General features: G+C 48.7%; 1 protein-coding gene and 1 long non-coding RNA gene across 4 annotated transcripts in view; one reads left to right on the top strand and one right to left on the bottom strand.

The window, feature by feature from the left end:
• The window catches only part of GALNT18 (polypeptide N-acetylgalactosaminyltransferase 18), a 488,883-nt gene that overhangs the window by 471,515 nt on the left and 4,033 nt on the right, over positions 1–13,335 (top strand). The gene's annotated exons all lie outside the window — the stretch shown is intronic.
• Positions 1–13,335, bottom strand: part of LOC106509423 (uncharacterized) — a 193,437-nt gene that overhangs the window by 67,922 nt on the left and 112,180 nt on the right. The gene's annotated exons all lie outside the window — the stretch shown is intronic.

Consider the following 13,335-nt stretch of genomic DNA (forward strand, 5'->3'; position numbering starts at 1 on the left):
CTTTAATAAAGATTAAATAATTAAAATGCATATGTATTTTTAAATATACATTTATATAGTAGATATATCTACCCAAGAAGGCAAAGTTTATGTCATGTCTTAACTTTTTTGTCATTAAAAAATTGATAATCTGGAGAGTTCTGTTGTGGCTCCATGGTAATAAGTCCAACTAGTATCCATGAGGATTCAGGTTTGAACCCTGGTCTCACTCAGTGAGTTAAGGATCCAGCATTGCCATGAGCTGCGGTGTAAGTCACAGATAGGGCTCAGATTATGTGTTGCTGTGGCTGTGGGGCAGGCTGGCAGCTGCAGCTCCAATTAGATCCTTAGCCTTAGAATGTTCACATGCCATAGGTGCGGCCTTAAAAAGCAAAAAAATATTTGGAATGGATGGGCAATGGGATCCTACCATACAGCACAGGAAAATGTGCATGATTGGGTCACTTTGTTGCACAACAGAACCTGACAAAACATTGTAATTCGACTATACTTTAGTAATTATAGCAATAAAGAAAACTTTTGAAATAAAAGCAAAAAAAAAAAAAAAAAAAAAAGCAAAATAGAAGTTCCCATCATGGCTCAGCAGAGACAGATCTGACTAGCATTCATGAGGATGTGGGTTCAATCCCTGGCCTTGTTCAGTGGGTTAAGGATCCGGTGTTGCTATGAGCTGTGGTGTAGGTAGCAGATGTGGCTTGGATCTGGTGCAGCTGTGGCTGTGGTGCAGGCCAGTGGCTACAGCTCTGATTAGACCCCTAGCCTGGGAACCTCCATGTACTGCGAGTGTGGCCCTAAAAAGACCAAAAAAAAAAAAAAAAAGCTAAGTAAATATATAAAATAAAATTGATAATCTGGTTTCTAGCAGAGGCATGCGCAGCCCCATTGAGGGTCCCTTGCGGCAAGTCATGATGACCAGTTCATCTCATTATCTCCTAGAGAACAAGACATCAGCTCTGGATCAAGGCTTCCCTTCTGCAACATATGATGTCCTCGTGTTGCCCAGGGTCCACTGTGAAGCTGCCAGGAGCACATGGGTGGCTCCAGGGAGAGCAGCAGAAAGTCTATAGAGGGCTGGGCAGGAAGAGGACCTCAGCACACGGACCGGGCTCCATCAGAGCTCAGGACAGAGCTGGGCTTTCTGGGTACCTCTATCTCCCTCATCCTTATTGAGATCACTTCTCTGCCCCTTAAGTGGGTACAGTCCCAGGCCTACACTTCTGCCAACAGCATCTGAGAAGCAAGCTGGATAAACCCCTAGGCTGCCATAAGACGTGGATGCTGCGTGCCTGGTGGTTGGCACATGAAGAATAAGCAGGTGCAGGGTGGAAATCCCTGTGTCTCCACCACACACCCAGGCCCTGACCCTCCAGCTGGGGATGGGGTACTGAGCAGAGGTGTTAGACATGGATACGTGTAGACACGGCTGGAGAATGAGAAACCATTCCCTGCCCACCCCAGGCCCTCAGCACTTCCCAAAGGATTTGCTCAGACCCTAAATCATCTAGTTCAAGGTGATTATCAGGAAACTCTGGAAAGGGCTTGGCTGATAACACAGAGTAAATTTTTTTTTTTTTTTTTTAGGGCCAAACCCATGGCATATCGAAGTTCCCAGACTAGGGGTCATATTGGAGCTACAGCTGCCAGCCTTCACCACAGCCACAGCAACGCAGGATCTGAGCCACATCTGTGGCCTACACCACAGTTCACGGCAATGCCAGATCCTTAACCCACTGAGCGAGGCCTGGGATCGAACTTGTGTCCTCGTGGATGCTAGTCAGATTTGTTTCCATTGAGCCATGATGGGAACTCCGGTCATAAAAAAAAAAAAAAAAAAAAAAAAAAAAAATTAGAAAAAAAAAAGAATTAAGAGAATGGAATGCTAATGGTGGAAAGGTGAGCAGTGGCAATGGGGTGATGGGGCAGAAAGCCCTGCCCACTTTCCCCTTAAATGAGAAGGCATCTGGTCCTGCACCAAGGCTCCCCTGGGCACCTGGAGCCCAGGAATGATGGGTTCGGTGCCCATGGGAGGAGGAAAGGTTGCTTAGGTCAGTCCTAGCAGAAGGCTCAGAGAGTTTTGTGCTGTGGGGTGGGGACTCAGAGCCCTGTTTTACCTCCACAGTTGGAGCAGTCATAGATATTTCTGTGTTTTTTTTTCAAAAATTTAAGGCTCCTCCTGGCAACTGTACACGTTTTCCTCAGGAAGCCCCCAAAACTAAATGAAGCTACAAGCTTCAATTTATACAACTCAATATTTATACCAACTGTGATGATCTCTTATGGATCAGAAGCTCTGATTGGCAGTTAAATATGGTTTTGATGAATAAAACCATAAAAGCAAATTTATTATTGTCTGCAAGGGAGAAGTATATGGTAGGGAGGATTTTCCAAAGCATGGAGTCTGAGTTGGAAAACAACACAAAGGGTATCCATGGTGATGAGAAGGCTGGCAGCGCTGAAATAAGAACACCAGGGGAGGGAACAAGAACTAAGAAAGGTTGTTGGATTGGATTCTGTATGTTAAAGGAAAAAGCCAGGCATCTTCCAGGCATATTCCTACACTTGGGAATAGTGCAAAATACGAATGGGGAGAACTTAGCTCTGTGACCTTGGACGAGGCCCTTTCCTTGCTGGCTCTGTTTTCACACCTTCAAGGAAAGGGTTGGACTTGCCTGACTCCCCCTCCTAAGGCCAAGGCCTTGGAAAAAAAAGGGGTTGGAGGATACGGTGTCACTTTAAGGCTGTGTGACCTTGAGCAAACTGCTATGCCTCTCTGAGCCTCAAGTTCCCATAATACTAGTGCCTCCCTCTCAGTGCTTTATTAAGTCTCCAGGATTAGTCTAGATGCTGCTTTTTACTGCTGCTTCTGACCTCTTTTGAACTCAGACCCCTTGCTGGGATTTAGAGTTGTGGCCCAGAGAGTTAGCTCTGGGATTCCTTGCTGAGCCCAAGACTAGCTGGGCACAGGCGTCCTACATCAGCCTCCATCTCACGGTTCTCTGCCTCCTCCCAAGCCTGGGCCCACTTTACTATTTGCTTTCCAATCTCAGCATTTCTTCACTCTTTCCTTTTCAGCTTGACTGCTACTGAAGCCAACCTGAGTCCTAGCGGAAGAAATCCGCAAACTCTAGGCAAATGTGTCTGAACTTTGGTGTGCACGGCAGGGCTAATCCACCTCCACAGAAGCAAACCCACTCTGCCATCTGAGCCACGCCAAAAGCAATTTTTAAACAATATGGAGTTAGAAGTTTTCTGAATATAAGATAAAGGAAGAATTTTTATCCTAGAGTAAAACACATGCTTAAGACAGAATTGGGCTACTACAATTCCTTGGGGATAAGTGGAAGGAAAAGTGGTACCTTCTCTGCTTAAAGAAATGGAAATATGAGAGGGCTATGGGGTGGGTTGGGGGGATCTTCAAGTGACAAATAGAAATTAAAACATTAAGAGCCTCTGTTATATTAAATCGCTTGTTCAAAGACTGAAAACTTCTGGGCATGTGGGAGTTTGGCTCTAGCTGAGGGTGGAAAGGGAATAAAGTGAAAAATGATTCAGAGGTTGTGACCCATGGTGCCTTTTCAGAGGAGGGATTTGGGGGGACACATGTGGGGAGAGGCAGTTTCAGAGTGTGGGGGGCAGCCTCCAAGATGGCGCCTGGTACCCCTCCACTTCCCCAATATTCATGCACCTGCATTAATCCCCCCTCTCTTGCTAATTAGTAGTATGGGGTGTCACTTCAAGATGAAGTTATAAGCATCTGTCTTTCATCTTGCTCCCCCTCTCATTTGCTTGCACTGGGGGAAGCCACCTGCCATGTTGTGAGCAGCCCCATGGAGAGGCCCACATAGCAAGAACTGAGGTGGCCTCCAGCCAGCAGCCTGCTGACAGCCCTCAGTCAACCAGCAAGTGTGGAACTGAATCCCACCAGCAGCCCAGGGAGTGGGCTTGGAAGGGTATCCCCTTCCTGTAGAGCCAGCAGAGGAGACTACAACCCCGGCCAGCACAGGGCTCTTTGGGGGAAAAGCGTGCGAGTCCCATGCTCTGCACACTTTGGGTTGAACTTTGAACTCATTCTGTGTGGTAGCTGTTGGCACCTCCATTGTGTCGATGAGGAAACCAAGACACAGAAAGGTCAAAAGTTGCAAAATGTCATGCAACAAGTGAATTGAAATACGGGGATTTGAATCCAGGGCTGACAGACGCCAAAGCCCACACTCTGATCCTTGCAGAAATATACTGTGTTTACTTTCCATGTTTCCAGTGGAATTTAGAAATAAAAATGGGCAGTTGTTCAATTTTCCCACCACCGAACCCACGGAAGCAGTAAGAACTGGACTCTCCCCTCCAATGCCAAACCTTTCCTATGCCACTACCACAGCAGCTGCAGAAGCTGCTCAGAGCCTTTAACAGACCCTGCGGGCAGGGGTGGAATTTTCCGTGTGCAAAGTTATCTAGTTCCTTTAATTTAATTTTTTTCTTTGTTGGCCACCCCACAACATATGGAGTTCTCTGGCCAGGGATCAGATACAAACCACAGTTGTCACCTATGCTGCAGCTGTGGCAATGCCAGATCCTTTAACCCACTGTGCCATTCAATGCACATAGTGGCATTGAATGCAGGATCAAACCTGCATCCTTGTGCTGAAAAGATGCCGCCAATCTCATCGTGCCACAGTGAGAACTCCTCTTTAATTTTTTTTTTTTTTTTTGGCTTTTTAGGGCCAGACCCTTGGCATTTGGAGGTTCCCAGGCTAGGGGTCCAATCAGAGCTATAGCTGCTGGCCTACACCACAGCCACAGCAACACCAGGTCTGAGCCACGTCTGCGACCTACACCACAGTTCACAGCAATGCTGGATCCTTAACCCACTGAGCAAGGCCAGGGATCGAACCTGCATCCTCATGGATGCTAGTCAGATTCATTAACCACTGAGCCATGACTGGAACTCCTAATTTTTTTTTTTTTACTATGAAGACAGTAGCTGCATTCAATGCCACTATGTGCAAAGTACCACTTCTAAGATCTTTACATGCTTTAGCTCAGTTAAACAACCCTATGAAAGAGATACTATGATAGTCATCCATTTATGAATGGGGAGACTAAGGCAAGAAGTAAATAAGTTGCTCAAGTCACTCAGCTATAAGGGGATAGCCAGAATTTAAACCCACACAGTCTGCCTCCAGAGTTTCATACAAGGTCCCCAGCAGAAGCCTCTCTGGGTTCTGGGCTGTCACATCTCCTGGGCTCCCAATGTAGTTTGGGGCTTAGCTGGCCTGGGTTCCAGGCCCCCAGCTTCTGGATTCAATCCAGCTACTAAGACACTCACCTCTGAATTTCCCCATTCAATTCCTGACTTCTAGTTCCCAGGAAGCCCCTCCCTCTTGACTCTATCCATCGTGGCTCCTGAGATACCCTTGCCTGCTCCCTGGCTCACACCTGCACTCTGGTCCATGCCTGCTCCCTGGATCATACCTGCACCCTCGCCTATGCTTCCTCCCTGGATCATACCTGCACCCTGGTCCATGTCTGCTCCCTGGCCCATCCATACTTGCGAACCTTGTCTACACCTGCACCCTGGCCCATGCTTGATCCTTGGTCCACACCCGCATCCTAGTCCACACATGTACTCTGGCCCATGTCTGCTCCTTGGCCCGGCTCCCAACTCATCATCCTGCTGACCAGAGGCTCTGTCCATGGCCAAACTGCCCCAAGGACAAGATCAGCCCCTGGGATAAGCCCTACACCTGGAAGGCCTGTCACTCAACAAGCCAGGGGAAAGCTTATTAGAGCTGAAAATGATCCCAATTCTGAGGATATTACCTGAAGACAGATTGTTTCCAGGGAAGGAAAATAGCAATAGGGAGGCAGGAAGAGCATTACCGTGTGGATAAAAAGATGACATACGCAAATGAACCCATAGAGCCAAGGACTTAGATTAAAGTTACAGACAGATATGGCAGAGAAGATAATGGAAGACATTATAGATCTCTAGGGCTCAATGAAAAGGCAAATCTGCCCATGTTTATGTGGGTAACAGCGGCTGTTAAAGAGGCCCTAACATTGATCATATGGGATCTCAATAGCCCTGCAATGAACTTGTTTGGTGGCCTAGGGGAGGGCCGAGGGGAGGGGCCAAGGGGTCGGCAGTGATCTGAGGCTTTTCTCCAGGAGCCTTTGGTGAGCAATCAGCAAGATCATGGGCTATTTGGGGCGGCCATCCAAAAAACTGAAAGCAATGAGGGATGAAGAGATGGGGCTTAAATGCTAAAAGCAGCATTTTCAAGCAAGTCTCATTTCAGTTTAGTCCTCCCATCTGTGGTGATTTTAAAAATATAGTTCCCAAATTGCCTGTAGCATCTGGGGAGCGGGGTCTGTGGGCAGACACCTGCTCACCAGTGATAATTTGGAATGGCATTTCTGAAAGGGGTTCTTGCGTTTTAGAGATTGATCAGTAAAGGACACAGATTTGCGGACTCCCAGAATAACAGAGGGCCTTAAAAATGACTTAATCTGCCCACAGAGGGTAAGTGACACACTCAAGGTCATACAACTGGTAAGTGACAGGGAGGGGCTAGGACTCCAAAGCCCTCAGTCCTGGTTTAGGACTGCAGTATCGCCTGGGGTGAGTGAAAGGACAGTCCTTGAAAGTGTCTCCTTGAAGGACCTGTGGAGTAAGAGACATATGGCTGCCAGAGAGATAAACAAGGGGGAAATGAACCGAGATGGATAAATAAATTCAGATCTGATTTCTTTTCAGAGAAAAAAAATGCTCATAATGATCAGCCCTCATTAGCTTAAAGAAAGCAAGAAGAGAAAAGATTATCCTACATAAGGTCGCAGTCACAGCTCTGATCTGGCATTGCTGTGGCTGTGGTGTTAAGCTGGCAGCTGCAAATCAGATTCTACCTCTAGCCTGGGAACCTCCATCTGCCTCAGGTGCGGCCTTAAAAAGCAAAAAAAAAAAAAAAAAGTAAAATAAAATAATAATAATAATACTAAAGGTAAGGATATGTTGGATGTGAAATCCTAGGCTACTTGGAGGAAAAAAAATAGGGGGTATAAAGTAGTTGTCAAAAAAAGATTATCCTACGTAAAGGCAAGAGCAAGAAAGAAGCAGTTGATTCTCACAGAAGTCAGCCATCCAGGAAGACTGTCTGTCCCAACCACTGATCACGGCTGAGGATCCATGGATGTCATCAGTAAATCCTGTCCCTGTTCCAGGTGACTATCTTAGAGCCTCTTCATTTTCTCTGTGTCCACTGTGCTGCTCTTGTGTCTCTGGTCCCCAGATTTCTGCATCTGCACCCCAGTTCTGACATTTCTTCTCTCTTTTTCAGATTAATCCCTTGACCCCTTCTCTTGGACCTAAGATTTCTGCATGGCTTAAAATGCCATCCTATCTAACATCTCCTACTGTCCTATTGAGAAACTACCAGCTCTAGTTACAGCCCCATGGAGGCCCATGTGCTGGGCTAGCCCCCAGACCTCTCAAAGAAACACTTGCATTTCCACCTGGGGGTGAGGGATGAGGTTATGATAACTCTCCACACCCCATCTCTTGGGAACCTGGAGTAGTGGGACCAAAAAGAAAAGCCATAGGGCTGGCTGCAGAAAAGACAGGGCAGCTGGTGCTAAAGATACAAAGTGCTACCAGCTAAAGTACCAGCCTCATCACGCCTGCTCCCTGCCAATGCGCAGGTGCATGTGGCAGAGGGCAGGGAGTGGGCAGAGTGGGGCTCCCGGGAGAGGCTTACACTACTCTTCCCAGTTTTCTCCTGCAGTTTCCTTGGCCAGGGCTCACGGCTCTGTGGTTTGCAGAGGAGAGGGAACTGACCTGTTTGTCAGGACATTTTGGTTGTAAGTGACAGAAATCTAGCTCAAAGGGGACTTATTGGCTGTTACCTAACCAACCCAAGGTGAGATGGACCCGGGCTTGGCCAGAACCAGGACTCCAATGGAGTCAGCAGACTGCCTCTCCCTCTTTCTTTCAACCTGGCTTCTATAGAGGTGATGACTTGATTCTGCAAGCTGATGTTCTCCATGTGGTGGGAAAATGCTTCCTGGCAGACTCAAGTCATCCTCAGAGCTGTCTCCAAAAATAGAGCAGCTTCTCAGGAAAGACTGGTTGGCCCTGCAGGATGTCAAGTCCAGCCCCAGACTAACTCCATGGCTGGGAGATGAGCTACTTTGAAGCCTGGTGTTGGGATGGGATGGGTGTGGTACCACGATAAACAGTGCCCACGGAGCCGCACTGAGTCCGGGAGGGGTGGTTCACAAAAGGAAAGGATGTTGGGCAAACAAACAAAACCATATTCTCTATGGGGTCTTCCTTTGCCATTTGCCTGGGCAGTGGAAGGCTACATTACTCACCACCTGCAGCTGCAGGCCCTTCCATGGGCCATACCATCCGTGGCCACCCTAGGAAGGGTTCGGTCACCCCACCTGCTTGTGCATTTGGGGGGTGGGGTGGACAGATGCAGGTGTGTATACAAAACTGGGTGTGGGGCAGAAAAAGATGTTTCTTTCTTTTGTGTGTGTGTGTTTGTGTGTGTTGTGTCTTTTTAGGGCTGCACCCAAGGCATATGGAAGTTCTCAGGCTAGGGGTCGAATTGGAGCTCTATCCACTGGCCTACACCACAGCCACAGCAACGCAAGATCCAAGCCGCGTCTGTGACCTACACCATAGCTCATGGCAACGCCTGATCCTTGACCCACTGAGCAAGGCCAGGGATTGAACCCGAAACCTCATGGTTCCTAGTCGGATTCGTTAACCACTGAGCCACAACAGGAACTCCTAAGAGGGGCTGTTTTAAAGCCAATGGTCAGGGAAGGATGCTACAGACAGATAACATTTGAGCAGAGACCTGCAAAGGGGGGTAGGGTGGGCTCACAGGTTGGTGGGAAGCATTCCAGGCAAAGCGAACTGCAAATTAAGGACCCGGAGGGTTGGCCATGCCCGGGTTTGGAAGAACAGTAAGGCGGTCAGTGTGCCTGGAGACCAGGGAGCCACACACAATGTAGGAGAGAAGCCCAGAGGCAGTGGAAGGCAGATGACTTAGGACCTTAGAAGTCACCACAAGAGCTTCACTCAAAGCTGATGGGAAGCCAGAGGCCCATGAGCATGTCTGAAAAGACCTTTGAGGCTCATCTGAATCCCCAGTTACAGAGGAAAATGCAGAGTATGGTGGGGCACAGAGCCCCCTGTGAAAGTTCACATTTGCCTGAGGGCTTCGAGGGATGAAGAGGAGTTTTCCGAGCAGAGGAAAAGGGGGAAAGCTCCCCAAAGAGAAGAGGGCCTTCACGGGGGAAAGATGGCAGAAGAGCAAAACTTGTTTCCAGGGTGGCTGGCCATTTGTCTGGCTGGAGCTTAGCTCAAGAGGATGTAGGAGCAGAAGACAAGGCTCAGAAGTAGCTGGGCCAGATGGGAAGGACCTCGCCAAAAAGCAGCATCTCCAGCTTCACTAGAAGCACACCATCTTCCTGGAGACCCACCCCAGTCCCTAATAAGCTGAAGTCACTTTGTCACTTACAGCAGAATAAACAAGACCTTCTGGGAGGCACATGGGCCATCTCTCTGCTGTTCTTTCCTGGCCCTTCTCTGCTCCCCAAATCCAGGCAGCTACCTGAGGCAACAGCAGAAGTGCCGAAGTGCTTGGGGCTTTTGGACAGTGTTACCCTCATCTGACAAGCTTTTTATTTTATCTGGGGAAATGAGGTGCTATTAAATTAATTTCTACACTGTCATTCCCAGAAAGCTAAGAACACTGGAGCAACAGGCACAAGACAGAGCTGGGGAGACAGACAGGGCAGCAGAGGTGGCAGATTTTGGAAGGTCCTGATTTTTTTTGGTCCTGAAGATGCCCAAAAGATTCATCCCAACATGTGAGCTTCCTTCTGCTGTACAGGCACCATGTTGAAGAGACTCAGTAATTAAAATAAGAAATGAGAGTCCCCTGATAGGTTATTATACCCAGAGCCTTACAAATGACGGAGAGGTGGCCGGCCTCTGTCGTGGAGTGAACCCAAAAGTAATTACCAGGATACTTTGCAGATTATTGAATAAGTCCCTGTAACTGGCACATTGATTTATATAAGACCCAGAGATTTGGAGAGATTTGAGAGAATATGAAAAATCAATCGATATTTTAATTTATTTCGGGGTCCAGGAGATTTCGGCTCTGCAGAAAACCGCTGGGAGGAAACTGGGACCTTTGAAATACAGCTGGCTGGCAGGCAGCAGGCAGGCGCCTTGGACAGAAGCCTGTTTGACGACAGCTGCCCAGGGAAGGACTTCTCTGCTCTGGAATGTTCTCTTTCTGGCAGCCAAGGGGTGGGGGGGGGTCTCATGGCGAATGTGCTCTGGGGCCTGGGGCAAAGGAGGCTTGCTCCCCCCAAGGACAAAGTCCACAGGGCCTGCAGACTTTGAGCCCCTTCCAAGGACACACTGTCATCATCTAGGGACACCTTCATAGAGCAGAACTGCCTGCTGAGGCCACATCTCTGGAGGGACACAGCATCTTCTCCCCGGGCCACAGGCTCTCCATGTCCTCCCACGGAGCGGGGAGGCTTTGTGACATGTCTCTCCAAGCACCCACCCTAACCACCCACACTTCTGCTTCCCTGTAAGACGCAAGGTCCCTCCGGGCAGGAGCCAGGTCTAGTCTATGTCTGTGTTCCCACACCTGGCATCATGCCTGGTTCAGAATAGGTAAATGTAAAAAAATAAATAAATAAATAAATAAACAATGCATGGAATCAATGAATGATCAAATGAACTAACACAGCAAAACTAAGTATTCATTCATGAAAATGTTTTATAAAGGTCACAAAATGTGTTTGCATCGGTCAAGTTTCAGCAGCAAACAGAGGGGGCATTCAAATTGAGTCAGGAGAGGAGTTTAGAAGGTAAAGCCAGAACTGGCCAAGGCAGGCAGCACCCCAGGATGGTCTCAGAATGGGGAGACTGGGTGGCCTGTCACCCAGGCCTGGTAGGGCTGAGGGAGGGCAGTGACCGATCCTGGAGAGGGCCACTGAGTGGCAGCTGTGGCCTTGTGCAAAGAAGGCAGCCAGCCCCTCACGAGGGGTAGAGAGAGATGGCAGAGTGGAAACCCTAACCTTCTTCCTCCCTCAGATCTCCCCCCTTATCCCCCTTCCCCGCCCCCCGCCCGGCAACGGCCAAAGCCAAGTCGAGGCCAGAGGGCAGAGGCACCCCTCCAGTCAGATGGAGATGGGCAGAGAGAGGAGCAAAGCAGGGGGAGCTGTGGCATAACCCCACCTGTGATGCTCTGACTTGCTCACCCCAGAGGAGGGCAAACCTGGGCTGAGCAACTGAGGGGCAGTGGTTCTCAGCAGGGGGAAATCAGCCCTGTCTGCAGACAGTTAGGATTTTTACAGCTTGGAGAAGGAGGGAAGATGCTACTGGCATCCACAGGGTTGAGGCCAGGGAGACTGCAAACATACAAAAATGTACATGATAGAAGTTCCCGTTGTGGCTCAGTGGTTAACGAAACTAACTAGCATCCAATCCATGAGGATGTGGAATTGATCCTTGACCTTGCTCAGTGGGTTAAGGATCTAGGGTTGCCATGAACTGTGGTGTAGGTCGCAGACTCAGATCCTGCATTGCTGTGGCTCTGGCATAAGCCAGGGGCTTCAGCTCTGATTTGACCCCTAGCCTGGGAACTTCCATATTCTGCAGGTGCAGCCCTAAAAAGACAAAAAACCAAAAAAAAAAGTACAACACAGCCCCTGCAAGGAGGAATTCTCCAGCCCAGGATGTTGATAGTGCTGAGGTTGAGAACCCCTGGCCTGATATGTTCCAGGTGAACCCTTGCTCGAGGCAGGTACTGCACAGCCCCTTGCAGAGGCCGGAGGATGTCGCCCTCCCTCTTCTGAGAAAGGCAGCATTACTTCATCTGACCCAGAGCCATCAGCCAGTCATGACCTGTGTCCAGCCTTCCCATGTGCTTGGGGAAGGTGGGGAAGGTGCCGCGTCAGGACAGAAGCCCCTCCTCTGCCACCGCAGAGTCCCCCGGCTGGCCTCCCTGGCCTGGCTCTGTCTTCTCCTAGAGACCAACACCCTTCTCGTTCTCCCAGTTTTCAGTTTTATATTCACACCCTAAAAACATTTGGTAAGAGTGAATCTAGTCTTACCATCTGTCTCTTTCACTTTTGTTATGTTTATAACAAAAAGAAGAGGCAGGAAGATTTGGAATCTAAACTGCAAACCCGGTGCTGCTCGCCTGGCAGCTGAAACCCTCCCAAGCAAGGCTGCTTCCCGAGGAAGGGGCCTGTTGGAGCCCAAGACAGACTGCCCCAAAATGGGCTTTAGTGGCACGTGGATTGTTTTGGATTCAAGTTACTTAAGAAACAGCTGATGTGAGAGGGACCCTCTGACCTCCCCTCTGTCTTCCTGAAAACAGGAAATAAATCTCTCACCTGAAAGTTACACTGCCTGTATCGGGAGGTAGAAGGAAACCCTTATCAACAGAGAGAAATGGGAGTTCCTGTCATGGCTCAGCAGAAATGAATCTGACTAGGATCCATGAGGACACAGGTTCAATCCCTGGCCTGGCTCAGTGAGTTAAGGATCCGGCTTTGCCGTAAGCTATGGTGTAGGTCTCAGATGTGGCTTGGATCTGGCATTGCTGTGGCTGTGGTGTGGGCCAGAGGCTACAGCTCCTATTTGACCCCTAGCCTGGGAACTTCCATATACTTCGGGTGTGGGCCTAAAACAAACAAACAAACAAACAAATAAAACAGAGAGAAATGGGGTGGAGAAGCTGATATAAACTGCTCCTTCTTTAATTTACTACCCCAAGCCCAAACTCTGTTTAGATTCTTCACTAACCGAGCACTTCAACTCTAAGTTCTTTGGCCGGTCAGTTCCTCAAAATTGTTTCTTTGTCTACAAAGCGTAAAAGCTGCTTGCTTTGGCCACCTTTTAGGTTCCATTGCTATGAGACCTCCTGTTAACCTGCCTTGTGTCAATGTTATCATTAGTGTGGCCACAAGAACTTAAGAGGGTCAGGGGGGTAACTGCCCACTCCCAACACCACCAAGGATACAGAAGTAGAGAGCCTGCAGACTGTGTGCTGTCCTGATCATATTCCCTCCTTATGGCAGCCCTGGGAAGTAGGCATTGTTGTCCCCATCAAGAGATGGGAAAACTGAGGCTGGTCAAGAGAAATCTCTACTCTGAGGTGTGTTCCCAACCAGTAGCAAAGCAGATCTTACACCATGCCCAGGGCCTGCTGACTCCACCATGGGGACAAGACTGCCTCCTGTTTTATTCTGATAGGAAAAGATAAACTTAGAGGGTTTAGGTACCATAAAGAA

Source organism: Sus scrofa, chromosome 2, assembly GCF_054392235.1.
Source record: "Sus scrofa isolate SSC_HxYL_T2T_F1_AM1 chromosome 2, Sscrofa_HxYL_maternal_Yorkshire_Landrace_v2.0, whole genome shotgun sequence".
Taxonomy (NCBI): Eukaryota; Metazoa; Chordata; class Mammalia; order Artiodactyla; family Suidae; genus Sus; species Sus scrofa.